Genomic DNA, 16,625 nt, shown 5'->3' on the forward strand with positions numbered 1-16,625 from the left:
CTCTTTTTTTCCTTACTAGCGTTTGAATCACTGCTATATACTGAGGTGCACCTCAGTGTATGTGATCAAAGGGCCTTGTTGCATGATATGTGTGGTTGGATGGATAGAGGGAGCTCCCAATTAGTAGATAGAGTGTAGCTAGGTATTGAGGTTTGGGCAATTTTAAAAATTATATATTTTTCTAACAGTTGCTGAATAATGACAGTCCAACTCCGACCAGCAGATGTATAGCAAGCAGAGATGGTAAAAATAGCAAAGGAAAAGCAAGAGAGTCATCACACGCTAGCATCAAAGCAGCATTAATCACAGCAGTGGTTATATATAAGTCTTAGTTGAGTTGGATGCAGCACATTTAGCACATGAATTTGCTCCAAGCAATGAAAACACAGCAAGCAGTCAATGAATGACAAGTGGTATAAGCATCCCGCTGTCTGTGTGCAGATAAATGCTGGCTGAGTCCACTATGTGCAGGCATACATGCCTTCAGCCAACAACAAACAACAGTCTCTCAGCAGAAGATACCTTTGCAATGACTCCCCATTTAAGATTGCTGGGTGCTATGTTGATCTCCAGGCTCCAAGGTGTCTACAGGCAATGAGGCAAACAAGCCGTGTCCGGTCCCCCAGGGTCATCTGAGCCGGTTAGGCGTGGAGAGAGGTCCAGTAGTGAGGGCAGTAGGAGAGCGGGGCAACACGCGGTGACGCCAGCTATAGCCCCGACATGTTTCACGAGCTTCCTGCTCGTTTCCTCAGGGGGCGTGGCTCACCACTCTATCATCAGCAGAAGGATAAATGGGCCAGTCAGACCAATCACAAAGCCGAGAGGCGGAACAGCCCAGCCGCAGGGGGGGGGGGGCTTAGATATACTGCTGCTTGTGTGATGAGCGGTAAAGATGCACTCAACAGAACTAGGGATGGTGAATGAGTTTCCCACATTTATTTGGCAAGTGTCCATGTTGCATTAATTTCAATAAAGCTAAAACACTAACTTAATATTTGCATTTCATCGACCATCACTAAATGAAACACAGATAATAAGAATAATAAACTTTAAAAAAAAATATAGCAGCTAAAAAAAGGACATAATGGCTAAACTAATACTCATTTCCTCCACATCTGCTCACTCCCTTCAGTTTGAGGCAATGTAGCGCTAGGTATACACTGTACAAAAATGTGATCAGATTAGACATTAGATTAGATATGGGTTACCTGATTTACTATTAATGCAGCAGGGAGGGATAGTTTCAGCTGCGAAAGCAAGCAATCAACCCCCACCCCATAATGCTCATGTTAACGCCTGTTACCAGTGTACTATCACATGCTGTCATGATGTAACAAGAGAACATACAAAGTAAGCAGACAAAGAATTATATGAATAATGCTTTTATACAGTATAGTAATCCAATTCTAAAAAAAACGCATCTTAAAACATTTCTGCATTTGGTCTTTATGTACCTGGTAAGGTTGATACCTACTATGCCATATTTTCTGTTTCAACAGGTTTACTGTAAATTCTTTACATTAAACAAATACAACAGTTTGCAGTAATCATGCGTATCATACAAATGAGACTAAAACATACAAATTATACAGGCAAAAAATACCCCATTACATTTGCCAAAAGCATCTAGTGAACAGTCACAGAATAAGAAAAAAAAAAAAAAAAAGGCAGAAAGAAGTCTCATCAGGGGTCGTCCTGACAACTAGGATTGCTGTGCCTGCCAGGGGTCCCAAACTTTGTGGAACCATTCCAACCTATCCTCCAGGACACTAGCCATCTGTTCCTGTACCATGAACAGCGTAACCCTATTTTTGATGCGCGCTATTGTTTGCTTCGCAGCAATAAACAGAAAGTTAGCCGAACTCTTGCACAGGACTGAAGAAATACATAGAGAAATGCATCCTGTATGTATTTAGAGAGTTGAGCCTGTTTAATTCCCCCTCATTTGTGTCTAATCACAAGTTGTAATCTGATTTCCCCAGTGTCACATGACTGCCCATGGCAGAGATGGCAGATAAGGCCATTTGAAAGCACAGGCTGTTAACAGTATGTCTGCTTCCATGAATCAGGAAGTAGAAACAGTGCTGATTTATTTTAGGATTTGTATCAGGTGTAACAAAGAAATGTTTTTGGTGTAAAGGTTATTATGTTGCTCATCTTTTAGAGCAGAGAGGAAGATTTGAGTTTAGGTCCGATTTAAAGGGGAACTGAAGAGAGAGGTATATGGAGGCTGTCATGTTTATTTCCTTTTAAGCAATACCAGTTGCCTGGCAGCCTTGCTGATCCTCTGCCTCTAATACTATTAGCCATAACCCCTGAACAAGCATGCAGCAGATCAGGTGTTTCAGTGGTTCAGACTTATAAGTCTGATCTGACAAGACTAGCTGCATGCTTGTTTCTGGTTTTAATCAGATACTACTGCAGAGAAATAGACCAGCAGGGCTGCCAGGCAACTGGTATTGATTAAAAGGAAATAAACATGACAGCCTCCATATACCTCTCTCTTCAGTTCCCCTTTAAGGGAAAAACATTAACCACTTTACCACTCAGGACCAGAGCAGTTTTCACCTGTCAGCGTTCTTCCCATACTTTCACCAATAACTAAATAATTTCTACCGTATTTTTCGGACTATAAGATGCACCTAGGTTTAGAGGACAAAAAGCAAGGGAAAAAAAATTATACATACTAAACCTGGTGTGTCCATGTTGCAGGGGTGTCTTATGGACCTTTTCCCCTAATTATTATGCCCCCCTTTATGTCTTTCTTGTACCTCTTGTGCCCCCCTGTGTTCACCTATGTCCCTCTGTGTCCTCTCCCCCCCCCCCTTACATAGTTATTTGGGTTGAAAAAAGACATACGTCCATTGAGTTCAACCAGAGAACAAAGTACAACACCAGCCTGCTCCCTCACATATGCCTGTTGGTCCACTGATGTCTCAATGTCCTCTGTCCCGGTGTCCGATGCCCTGTCCCCCTTGTCCACTGTTTTCTATCCCCATTGTCCCAGTGTTTGCTATCCCTGTGTTCCAGTGTCTGCATGCCCCCCTGTGCCCCAGTGTCTGCCTGTCTCCTTATGTCCCAGTATCTGCGTGTCTGCATGTACTCCATGTTCCCGTTGTCTTCGTGCCCTGTCCGGTGTCTTAAACACATACACTTCATCATCATCAGGCTGTCCCCCGTGTCTCAAATACATACCTCTCTTGCAGCTTAGATCATCGCGCTGTCCCCTGGTACCGCCGTAGCTTGTAGCAATCAGGAAGTCCCGGACGTCTTTGCAGAGAAATACACCAATCAGACGGGGGGGGGGCGCTGTGATTGGCCCCAATGACGGAGAGGTGGTCCCGCCCTTGACACCATCGCTCGACTAGTGCGTAGCGTGATTGGCGGTTGAGGCGACCGCCCCCACCGGATTGGTGCTTTTCTCTGCAAAGATGTCCGGGACTTCCTGATTAGTACAAGCTACCGCGGTACCAGGGGACAGCGCGATGATCAAAGCTGCAAGAGAGGTATGTATTTGGGAAACCGGGGATAGCCTGATGAATATGTGGCAACTAATTGTATGTATTTCAGACACTGGGGACACAGAATGCATGCAGACACTGCTACACGGGGAAACGCAAACATAGACACAGGGCTAGAGCACACAGGCGCAGGTCTAAATGTGTAGCATTAAGACTATAAGAAACATTGACCCCCCCCACACACACACACACACACACACACACACACACACACACACACACACACACACACACACACACACACACACACACACACACACACACACACACACACACACACACACACACACACACACACACACACTTTTGGGGGAGAAAAAGTGCGTCTTACAGTCTGGAAAATACAGTAATCCCAACAAAATGATCTATATCTTGTTTTTTTTCTCCACCAAATAGGCTTTCTTTGGGAGGCAATTATGCCTAAATTACCGTATTTTATTCTAAATGCATTTTAATTAGAATAATATGAAAAATTTGAGAAAAAAAATCATTTCTCAGGTTTCGGACATTATGTGTTAAAATAAAACGATAAAACCCACACATTTCATTTGCCCATTTGTTCCGGGTACTGCAACGTTTAACCACTTCAGCCTACAGCTTCGAAAATCTTATGCATCCAAGCAATGTTCACCTCCCATTCATTCGCTAATAACTTTATCGCTACTTATCAAAATTAATTGATCTATATCTCGTTTTTTCCGCCACTAATTAGGCTTTCTTTAGGTAGTACATTTTGCTAAGAGCCACTTTACTGTAAATACATTTTAACAGGAAGATTAAGATAGAAATGAAAAAAAAAACATTATTTCTCAGTTTTTAGCCATTATAGTTTAAAATTAATACATGCTACAGTAAGTAAAACCCATGCATTTTATGTGCCGATTTGTCCCGCTTATTACACCATTTAAATTACGTCCCTATCACAATTTATGGCGCCGATATTTTATTTAGAAATAAAGGTGCATTTTTTCAATTTGCGTCGATCACTATTTACAAGCTTATAATTTTAAAAAATGTAATAAGATACTCTCTTGACATGTATATTTAAAAAGTTCAGACCCTTAGGTAACTATTTATGTAGTTTTTTTTTTTTTAATTGTAATTTTTTTTATTATTTTTTTTAATACAAAAATGTATTTGGGTAATTTTAGTTTGGGAGGTAAATAGCCAATTTTAGATGTAAAATAATGTATTTTTTATTCAATACAGGTATGTGGGTGCAGTTTACTATTTGGCCACAAGATGGCCACATTCAAAAAGTTCCTAGATGCGAACGATGTCGCATCTAGGAACTAAAATGAAGAGAAGTTGTTTCCTGGGGGCAGAAATACCACGCTCTCTAATGAGAAAGCGTCGGTATTTCTGCCGGGGACTTGGATCGGTGAATGGGAATTATATTCCCATTCACTGATCGGGGGGGCAGCGGGAGGCAGCGGGGGCGCGCGCCCGATCGCGCGCACCACACGGCTGCAGCACCACTGCCTATCTGGACGGATATATGCGTCCAGATATGGCGAAGTGGTTAAATATTACCTAGTACAATGTATGGCTCCAATATTTTATTTGAAACTAAAGGTGCATTTTTTTTCAGTTTTGCATCCATCACTAATTATAAGCCAATTAACCACTTGCCGACCGCCGATGGGCGGCGGCAAGGGCTGGGCCCAAATGACTGCAATACGCCCATCAGAAGTGGCGGCGGACGTGGTTATGCGCCGATCGCGTCACGCGATCAGGCGCCGGCGACAGGCTCCCCCCCCCCCTTGCGCAGTAACCCGCCGGCCGTTCAGAAGCGCCGGCGGGTTACTAGCGTCCAGATCGCCGCAAACAAAGCGTATAATACACTTTGTAATGTATACAAAGCGTATTATACAGGCTGCCTCCTGCCCTGGTGGTCCCAGTGATCGAGGGACCATCAGGGCAGGCTGCAGCCACCCAGGTAAGCACCCAAGCACACTGATCTGCCTCCCCCCTTCCCTCTGATCACCCACAGCACCCCTCAGACCCCCCCCTGCCCACCCCTCAGACCCCTGTTTACACCCAATCACTCCCCTAATCACCCATCAATCACTCCCTGTCACTATCTGTCAACACTATTTTTTCTGTTAGGTCCTAAACTGCCGCCTGGGGGCTCCTGAACACCCCCCCCCACACACACTCTCAGATCCTCCGCAGACCCCCCTGTGTACTGTATACATCTATTCTCCCCACTAATCACCTGTTAATCACCCGTCAATCACCCAATCACCCCGTCACTAACACAGCCCCCTGGGGGCTCCTGATCACCCCCCACACTCTCAATTCCTCCCCAGACCCCACCCCCGTGTACTGTATGCATCTATTTTCCTCACTAATCACCTGTCAATCACCCATCAATCACCCCGTCACTGCCACCCATCAGATCAGACCCTAACCTGCCTCTTACGGGTATCTGATCAACCGCCCGCACCCTCAGATCGCCCGCAGATCCACCCTCAGATCACCTCCAAAGTGCATTGTTTACATCTGTTCTGCCATCTAATTACCCACTGATCACCCATCAATCACCCCCTGTCACTGCTACCCGTCAGATCAGACCCCTATCACACCCTCAGAACACCCTTAGACACCCCCCCCCCAGATCTCCCCCCGTGTACTCTATACATCTATCCTCCCCTGATCACCTCGCCAGTGCATTGCTTGCATCTATTCCCCCTTCTAATCACACCTTGGGACACCCATCAATCACCTCCAATAACTTTGTCACTACTCATCACATCTAAATGATCTATATCTTGTTTTTTTGCCTCCAATTAGGCTTTTTGGGAGTTGTATTTATTTTCAGTAATTACTTTATTTTCTATGCATTTTAAAAAGGAAAAAACAAGGGAAAAATGAAAAAAAAAAATACACTATTTCTCTATTTCCATCCACTATAGTTTTAAAATACACAATGCTACCGTACATAAAACCGACACATTTTATTTGCCCATTTGTCCTGGTAATCCCAACATTTAAATTTTGTCCCTAGTGCATATGTGTCAAACTCTGGGCCCGTGGCACCATAAAAATTGGCCCGCCAGTGCTTTCTGCACTTAACATTGCAGGTCGCCCAAGGCGCTTTAAACCTTGGCCTGCAAGCAGATAGTCAATGACTCTGCCCCCTCTCGCCTGTTGTCTTATCCTAGTGGCCAGGCCCCTGTGATTCTTGTTCCTCCTCCTCGTACAAGTGATAGAGTGTCTCTACAGTATACGTGCAGTAGCAGGCAGGGACACACTGCTGTCCTGTGTTTAGTGCGGGGGTCACGCTGGCGTGCAGACTGAAGAACAGCTGCTCCCCGCCGCATCGGAAAGAGCAGTGGCCAGCGGGGAAGCAAAGTATTTTAACCAGAGGAGGTGTGGGGGGGGGGGGGGTGGAGAAGCAGGCTGACTGGCTTTCTACAGGGGGCACCTATGCCTGGTTATTACCTATACTGGGGCACCTGCTATGCCTGCCTACCTATACTGGTGCAATTATGCCTGGCTACCAATTCTGGGCCACCAATGCCTGGCTATTACCTATACTGGAGCACCTGCTATGCCTGGCTACCTATACTGGAGCACCTGCTATGCCTGGCTACCTATACCGAAGCACCTGCTATGCCTGGCTACCTATACTGGGGCACCTATGCCTGGCTACTACCTATACTAAAGCACCTGCTATGACTGGCTACCTATACTGGAGCACCTGCTATGCCTGGTTACCTATCCTGGGGCACCTGCTATGCTTGGCTACCTATACTGGGGCTCCTATGCCTGGCTATTACCTATACTGGGGCACCTGCTGTTCCTGGGTATCTATACTGAGGCACCTGCTATGCCTGGCTACCTATACTGGTCCACCTATGCCTGTCTATTACCTATACTGGAGCACCTGCTGTACCTGGCTACCAATACTGGGGCACCTGCTATGCCTGACTACCTATACTGGGGCACCTGCTATGCCTGGCTACCTATACTGGGGCACCTGCTATGCCTGGCTACCTATACTGGGGCACCTGCTATGCCTGGCTACCTATACTGGGGTACCTGCTATGCCTGGCTACCTATACTGGGGCACTTATGCCCGATTACCTATACTGGGAGGCACCTATGCTACCTATACTGGGGCGTCTATACCTGGCTACCTACCTATCCTGAGGGTGTATTTTGTTTGTACCACGGCGGCCATAGCATGCATGGAAATTGTCACGTGCTGTGCAATTATTCCAAATGATTGGCGAGGGGGGGTGTGAATAAATGGCTTTTGGCTCTAAACCTGGTCTAAGATTTTCATTTCAGCCCTCCGGCTAGTTGAGTTTGACACCCCTGCCCTAGTATAATGTATAGGGAGAATATATTATTTGGAAGTAAAGGTGTATTTTTTCTGTCGTGTTTCTTGATTTCACATCGTATCCTAGCAATAATTACAAGCCCTCATTTGCAAAAATAACAGTAATATACCCTCATGGTACACATATTAAAAAAAGTTGAGTCTTTAAGGTAACATTTTATGTATTCTGTCTTAAATTCTGTCACTTTATTTTTACAAGCTTTTTATTTTAGTACTGAATATATGAAAAATTTAAAAATTATTGCTTTTGATTCAGTTTGTTACTAAATGTAATTAACAAGACACAAGCCGCAACCAAACAACCCCCTAAAATCTATTCTACCACCTGTCTGGGTTAAAAGGATAACCCATATAGGTCATCTGAAAACTATCTGGGCATCTAGCATGCCATTAACGATGAAGTGTCCATGTGACTTTGGACAGGCAAATATTTTCCACATAGCATTTTAGCACCATACTTTGTTTGCATAGCTCCAGAAGAGTCTGGACAGCAGAAAAAGGGCCACAAATGTCAACATTATGAAAAGCTAACAACCAAGGCAAGTCAAAAGTGCATGTTTTGTAAGCTACCGACTCATGTAATTTTGCTGAAACTTTCCCAAGTTTAATCATAAACTTTAAAAATGGCATTTTTTTTCTCATAATTTTTTAGTTTGTCACTACCTATTTTTTATGTGACAGGCGTTCAAACTATAAGACACATCAAAATGTTTTCTACCAGGGCTGTGGAGTCGGTACAAAAATCATCCGACTCCAACTCCGAAGTTTATGAAAAAACAGACTCCGACTCCAGTTGTCCAAAATAGCTCCGACTCCGACTCCTTAGTATAATACTTACCAGGGCTGTTGATTTGGTACAAAAATCATCCAACTCCCGACTCCGAAGTTTATGAAACCACTGACTCCAACTCCGACTCTAGGTGTCCAAAATTGCTCAGACTCCTCGACTCCAAACCCAACTCCAGAGCACTGTATTTACACAACTTATTATGATTAAAATGAGGTCATATATTTGATAAACTGAATGCACAGCAATCCATTATTCTCAAGGTGCGCTTATGGCTTTTTTACAAGCCATTTTTTTTGCACTAATTGCTACAGCGCCATTCTTTGTTTGCATAGCCTCAGAACAGTCAGGACATCAGAAAAAGGCCACAAATGTAACCACTGTGAAAAGCTAACAACCAGAACTATTCAAAAGTGAGTATTTTGTAAGCTGCTGACTCGTGTAGTTTTGCTGAAACTTTCCCACGTTTGATTATAATTTTGATTTATTTTTTTTATCATCAGGTGAGAGTGTACGGTGAGTGATAGCAGAATATCAGTTAAATTACTGGTATTCTACTATAGTGGATAATAGAATATCAGTAAAATTATCAATATTCTATTACTGTTATTTCATGCCTGTTACCACTGCGTCACACCCCTGTGAGAGAGACACAGTTGGAGAGAGGTCACACTTGTGTCTGTGGAAAACACTGGCATTTTCCCACGGTGATTTTTTCTTTTTCACGTTGTTGCGCCTGCATCTATGGAAATTGTACGCATGTGAGGACTTCACGCAGCAGGGAATCTTTTTTTTTTACTTGTGCGAATTGCAGACATGGAAAAGAAAGTAAGCATCGCCATTTAAAAGCATTATGTGCGATTTTGCATTGTGCAAAATCGCACAGGTTTCTCAACAAAGCTTTACTATTTTACTAACATTGTTACTTGTTTTTAACAGTCGTCATTCAAATATAAGTTAACTACTGATCTGAAGATGAATCAGGTATCAGCAGTTATCAGCAATCGTTAACCGTTATCCATCTTTAATACCCGTCTTTCCCCGAAAATAAGAGTGTCTTATATTAATTTTTGCTCTAAAAGATGTGCTAGGGCTTATTTTGAGGGGATGTCTTATATTTCTATAAGGAAGTGTCTCTTAGCAGAACATTTTCTGTTCCTTTGTACTGTGATGTTCATGGATTTGAAAGTATGCTACTGTACTAATCAGGCACCTGCCCTGTCTTCCCTGCACAGAGCTGATAACCTTGCTGTGTGCTGGGATGACAGGATAAGTGCCCGATTGGCACTGCAGCACTGTGTCCCAACTTACTGACTGCCTCTTCCTCCTCTTTAACTTCCGCTAGGGCTTATTTTCGGGGTAGGGCTTATATTTCAAGCATGCTCAAAATTCAAGTTAGGGCTTATTTTCAGGGTAGGTGTTATTTTCAGGGAAAGATGTACCTTGAAAACAAAGGCGTAACGATCGTTTAATTGCGATAAAATTATCACTGCGGGCAACAGGGATCTGAGCGATCGGTCGCTCAGTGATCTGTCATGATGGATGCAAACGCCGCACTTTGCTAAACATTGTTTAGCTAATTTTCGTTCAACGATATTATGCAATATCGAAATAAAACAATCATTCAATGTAAAAAGTCGACAGTCATAAAAAAAGTTGCCGCAAACATCGCATCGTGGGTACGGATCTTCAGGCATACTGATTGGTTCAGGGACTTCATGATCCCTTGCACCAATCATTGCCTTGAGGGGACATGAACACTTTTTCTTTCAAATACTCTTCTTTTTTTCTTACATTAAAATATTTTTTTTTTATTTTATACTATTTTTTTTTTCATTCATTCAATGAACACTGTCTCTTTCAGAGTTCATTGAGGACTGGGAGGACACTGTTTGGCCAAGGGATCACATGATCCCTTGGACCAATCACTGTAGCCACAAGGGTCAAGAGATCACATGATCCCTTTGCCCAATCAGTGCTGCAGATCTGCGGTCACGTGCGCACGTGCATTTACAGGAAGTAAATACATGGCGGTGCTTTTCAATGATCGCTTTAACACTTTTAACAGCGATCATAGCGACTTCAGGGGGCACTGATCAGGTCCCTTGCCCCGATCAGTAGTGCAGCAAGCATGTAGTGCATGTACGTGTGCACACACGCAATCGTTTGCAGCGGCAGTTTTCGCCTCTGTCGTAGCTGCTACGTCCTGGCGGCCTGATTTTTTTTTAGGACATAGCAACTATGTAAATTTTGACTTAAAGCGGAACTGTAGATAGAAAATAGACACATTGTTTCATTTACCTGGGGCTTCCCCAAGCCCCCAGCAGCCGTCCTGTCCCGCGCCGCTTCTCGACGAGCCTCTGTTTTCCTGCCGCCAGCTACTTTCGGTTTCGCCGCTGGGCCCCTGCGCGGCTCTGGCTACGCGTATGCTTCCTTCGCGTTCCCCGCTATTGCAGAGGGGACTGCGAAGAAAGGATACGCTAGGTAGGGCTGCGCTGGCCTCGACTTACAAGTCGAGGTACGGGACGGAGCGGTGGCGGGAGAACGGAGGCTTGCGCGGGACAGGACAGCTGCTGGGTGCTTGGGGAAGCCCCAGGTAAGTGAAACAATGTGTTTATTTTCTATCTACAGTTCCGCTTTAAGTGGTTAAGAGGTTGAGTTACTAAGCTGCGCTGCTACAGCAGTGCAGCTTAATGACAGCACAAAGTGTTATAATTCCCTGCTCAGTTAAATTACGGTTGGCTCAAATAGTTTAAAGCGTGCTTTGTTATGGAGTACATTTAAAATAGGCGCCGGTAGACTTGGGCGCAGGATACAGCTGTTATATGGCTGATCCTGCTTCTGCACAAGTCCGGGCCATTTTAATTACTATTCCCCCTCCAGGCTGCCAATGGGTAGTTAGGGGGAATGAAATAATTTGGCTTCCAGCGATTGCTGGAGGCTGAACTATTGTGTTTTTTAAGCAACCTCGGCTCCGTTCTCTGACGGCGCCGACGTTACTCACTGAGCGCCACTATAGACTGATTCCCATTATAAAGTTAAGGAAAGGTGTGTGTGGGGGGGGGGGGGGGGGGGAAGGCTGCGCATCCCTAAACAGAGAGTCTATATAGGTGCTGCACACTGAGCTGGTGGTCATTTCAGATGCAGCCTTAGTGGTATGCGCTGGTGTTCTCCTCGCTGATTCCCATTATAGTCTATGGCGGCGCTGGCTGCGCCCAAATCTAGCAGCGCCGAAAAGCACTGCTCCGTTGTTACCAGGGGTGCAGCTAAGGTTTTTGTGGCCCCAAGCGGACTGTAGGAAGTGGCCCTGGCAAAAAATGGGCTGTGGCTATTCCGCGTAAGTGGGCGTGGCCAGCGCATGTGGGTGGAGCGGGAGGGGGGGGGAATTGGGGCGCGCGTCGAAAATTTGGCGTGGGGGTGGTTGCGGCGCGCCACAACATGGGCGTGGCCAGGACATTGTATGGCCGGAGCGTAACCGTAGCACAGCAAATATAGCCAACTATGACCATTAAATAATAAATGCAGCAACAGTTACCCCAGACACCAGAAAATAAAACGCAATTTGTGCAACATTTCAGCAGAAATTAAACGCAATTTGGCCCATATTTCAGCAGATAATAAGCGCAGTTTGGGTGACATTTCATCAGATAATAAACGCAGTTCAGGCGACATTTCATCAGATAATAAACGCAGTTCAGGCGACATTTCATCAGATAAACGCAGTTTGGGCCAAATTGCATCAGATAATAAACGCAGTTTGGGCCACATTTTAGCAGATAATAAACGCAGTTCAGGCGACATTTGATCAGATAATAAACGCAGTTTGTGCCACATTTCATCAGATAATAAACGCAGTTTTTGCCACATTTCATCAGATAATAAACGCAGTTTGTGCCACATTTCATCAGATAATAAACGCAGTTTGTGCCACATTTCATCAGATAAACGCAGTTTGTGCCACATTTCATCAGATAATAAACGCAGTTTGGGCCACATTTCATCAGATAATAAACGCAGTTTGGGCCACATTTCATCAGATAATAAACGCAGTTTGGGCCACATTTCATCAGATAATAAACGCAGTTTGGGCCATATTTCAAAAAAACAACAACAATGTACTCACCTGACAGAAGTCTTCTCTTTCGGCCGGCTTCTGGCGCGCAGCTCCCCCGGAGATCTTGCTCCTCCTCCTCCTCCTGCAGTCTCCCGCGCTGGCAGTCAGGCAGATGGCGCCCGAAGCCCTGTACTGGAGACTACTCCCGAGCAGGGCTTCGGCGACAGCCATCTTCCCGCAGCCCTGCTCTGAGAACTGGCTTGCGCAGCGTCAGTGCGAGGCCTGCGGGCAACAGTGCGACGTCACGGAGCCTCCGAGGCCCCTAAAAACGTGAGGCCCCAAGCGGCTGCTTGGTCTGCTTGGTGCCTTGAGCGCCCCTGGTTGTTACGGGTCCAGTATCTTCAAAGTACGATATTCCTGCACTTTGATTGGCCCAATAGCCTGACTGTCAAGTAGCAGTCAGGCTATTGGGCCAACCAAAGTGCAGGAATATCATACTTTGAAGCTACTGAGCCCGCCGAACTCTGGGCAGGTTCAGTGAAGCACTCCCTTAAGTGTAACGAAGCACTCTTTAAAATATCTGAGCCAAGCATAATTTATCTGTGCACGGTATGGCTGCATAGCTCTGCTGTCATTAAGCTATAGCAGCGCAACTTAGTGAATCAATCTCTTATGCTGGATACACATGGTGCGTTCCCGCACTCGATGCAACGCTCGATTGATTATTTCCGAGTGCATTTCGATGAATCGGACATGTCGGAAATAATCGAGTCGACGGAAATCGAGCGGCACATCGAGTGCGGGAACGCTCCGTGTGTATCCAGCATTAAGTGTGCTAAGTGTCCTACAATTGTTGACATTATATACCCTTCTGTACATAGTACAAGATAAAGGGTGCGGGTGTGCTAAAATGTTGGAACACGGGCACTAGATATTTCATAGTCAGGTTGCCTAATAAAGCTTGTGCAGCAGTACCTGTGCTCACAGCGAGGAAGAATCCATAGCAAAGAGGAAAAGAGACAGGCACGTAGGAATCAATATCCAATCTTTATTTTACCATCAATAGGTTAAAAGCACAAAACAGATAGGTGTAGGGCAGTAGCGGACTCACAGCCATTTTTCGCTAAATACCGCTTCGGCAGGAGCCCTATTCTGGGAGACAGAGTACCGCAGCTATTACCTCTATACATACAAAAAGGCATATACAGATGTTTCTCACTTACCCGGTCCTTCATGCCCCGAATATCCACCGTAAAAAAGGAGCCGCCTACTGGAAGTGACGTATGATTCACCAGCTCCAATCCAGGGCTGTGTCTGTCAAAACAACCGCATCATGATTTGGTATCCAAGCTCCAATCAAATAAGGCGCTCATAGCACGTCATGTGTTGCTAGAAAAACTGGGTTTGAGAGTGTGTCTGCCTTGAAATTACAATCTCCAACGGCCTCTGCAACAAGTAATTAAAATTACAATTATAATGACCATGATTGTGAGAAATTACAAAAAATAGAAAAAGTTAAAAACAACACAGCGGTATAATTATGAAGCAGGAGTAACGACCCAGAAAGCAAAGTAATGAATTCTGTTAATTCCGACCACAAGGTCCACAAGCTTCTGTATGAGAAACAAGCTTCGCTTCTTTGCAAAGTAATATCTGACATCTGTGGGGATTTGAAATCGTTTGAGACCTGCCAGTCAATTAAAATTACTATTATGACTCCAACATATATATGTTCAATCAACCTCTCAGCACCTTTTCTTGTTGCTGTGGCGTATACATACTCTTGAAATCTGGCGCCTAGATGCCATGCCAATGTTGTACCTTTAATAGGCAGAAAATGGCATACACACAACGATCTTGGAGAAGCAATGTATGAAATCCCTACCCAACACGTTTTCACTGCCCAGTTGTTCCTTTTTGTCCAGCACAAATGTATTGCAGTGATTGCAATTTCTACACCTGAAATTGCCCTGCAGACTACTCCTCCTTAGAGCCAGTTCTGCAAATGATCATGTCTATATTAGCTGTTCGTAATTACATCTCCTATAGTTTTAGCTCTCCTATATGATGCTAATGATCTCTCCTGTGTGACCTCTCTGTCCCAAATCTTCAGATAAAATAGGCCAATTGGTCTAGATAATAGCCTGCATCTTAAAGTGAACCTGAACCAACTAAAATTTAATATGAAGACATGATGTACCAGAAAATGAATATGACATACTTACCTCCCCGTCAGTTCCTCTCAGAAGTTCACTATTTTCTTTTAACAATGATAACTTCCAGTTCTGACAAGATTTTGTCAAAACTGAAATATATCAGTTGCTGTCAGTTATCTATCAGTTGCTGCGAGCTATAACTGAAAGGACAACTGCTGTGCAAGGTAATGTTCCTGTTTCCCTATGGCTCAAGTGGGCGATACTACAGTTTAACAGTACTGATCTGGAAGCTGTGACGGGTTCATCGCCATTTTTAAAATGGAGGACGGAGAATTCAATTGATCACAATGGACAAACAGGAAACACGAGAGGAAAAAGAGGTTGATGATTAGACCGTGGTAAGTATGACGTGTGGATGTTTATTTTGACTTTTAATTTTCAGTTCAGGTTTGCTTAAAGGTGTATAAACACCTGTGACTAAATGTCGCCAATTGGGGATTGGGACCAGATACCCATGGGCTACATCGCTGGGCCGAGCTGTACAGATGCAAAGTCAACTGTATAGCTCATGGCACATTCTGTTGCTATGCAGGGGGGGCAGAGGGACAACTATCGTCATGCGGGGGAACAGGGTGCACAATGCCATCGGCCGTCGCACACCCAAGTTGGTCCGCCTTGTGGATCCCTTATGTGGCAGCAGTCGGGGGCTACTGTACTCGCCTGATTATCGGCTGAAGCTGTAGTCATTGGCCTTTAATCAACCGTGTGTGGGTGGGGCTTAATATGTAATTGGTGTATAGTCAAAAACATAGAGAATGCTATCTGATTTATCAGAATCACCTATCTTTCTCACTTATTTCCTGCTCTCCTGTAACATCTTTGTTCAGTCTGCATTCTCTGCCCTTTTGAAAGCCTCTGAGATGTTGGATTTACTGTAGCCTCTTTTTAAAAATCGAGTGGCTCTCAACTTTGAGAGATATCTGAATGGTGGGAGTTGTTAGGTTTCAATCTAAGGTATTGTCTGTGCAGGATGGCATTAATAGTATGGAGGAATGAAAGCTATCACAACGTTATTAACCACCCTGGCGTTTAGTTTTTTTGCGGCGCTCGGCCGCGGGTGGGTTTTTTTAACTTATTTTTTTTAAAATCATGTAGCTAGCCTAGCGCTAGCTACATGATTCCCCCATCCCTACGCTATCCCTCCCACCCCTCCGATAGCCACCGGCAATCATACCTAACAGGAAATCCCGCTCTGAACGGGATTTCCTGTTAAGGCTTCCCTCGTCACCATGGCAAAGATCAGAAATGAAGTCATGACGTCAGGGAGAGTCCCGATCCTCCCCATAGCGCAGCCTGGCGGTGATTGGCCAGGCTGTGCTAAGGGTCTGGGGGGGCCTCTTAAACGGCAGATCGGCGGCGAACGAATTAAACACGCAGCTAGCACATTTAAAAAAAAAAGATCCATCAGGGCCTGAGATATCCAGCCTGTCGGTAATGGACGAGCTGAGCTCGTCCATACCGCCAAGGTGGTTAAGAAATGGTGACAGTCTCTTTGCAGTAGCCATTCCAGTTTCCATACCAAATCCAAAAACTCAATCTTGGTCTCCCCCCAAACTCCCGTAAAATTTCATATTGAACTCAATGTGGTTGAGTAAATTGACAGACTAAATAAATTAATTCTGTTCTCCCCTACAGACCATAAGGACATTGTTCATAATATACCTGTACAATTTTGTACTCTGAATCTTACATTTTT

At 44.6% G+C, this 16,625-nt stretch overlaps 1 protein-coding gene across 1 annotated transcript in view; it reads right to left on the reverse strand.

The window, feature by feature from the left end:
• The window catches only part of CNST (consortin, connexin sorting protein), a 233,628-nt gene extending 219,598 nt beyond the window's left edge, over positions 1–14,030 (reverse strand). The window contains exon 1 of the mRNA XM_068231951.1: positions 13,937–14,030. The gene's annotated coding sequence lies outside the window, so the exon portion shown is untranslated. The remainder of the gene's footprint in view (positions 1–13,936) is intronic.
• Positions 14,031–16,625: the final 2,595 nt, after the last annotated feature.

This window comes from Hyperolius riggenbachi, chromosome 4 (assembly GCF_040937935.1).
Source record: "Hyperolius riggenbachi isolate aHypRig1 chromosome 4, aHypRig1.pri, whole genome shotgun sequence".
Classification (NCBI taxonomy): domain Eukaryota; kingdom Metazoa; phylum Chordata; class Amphibia; order Anura; family Hyperoliidae; genus Hyperolius; species Hyperolius riggenbachi.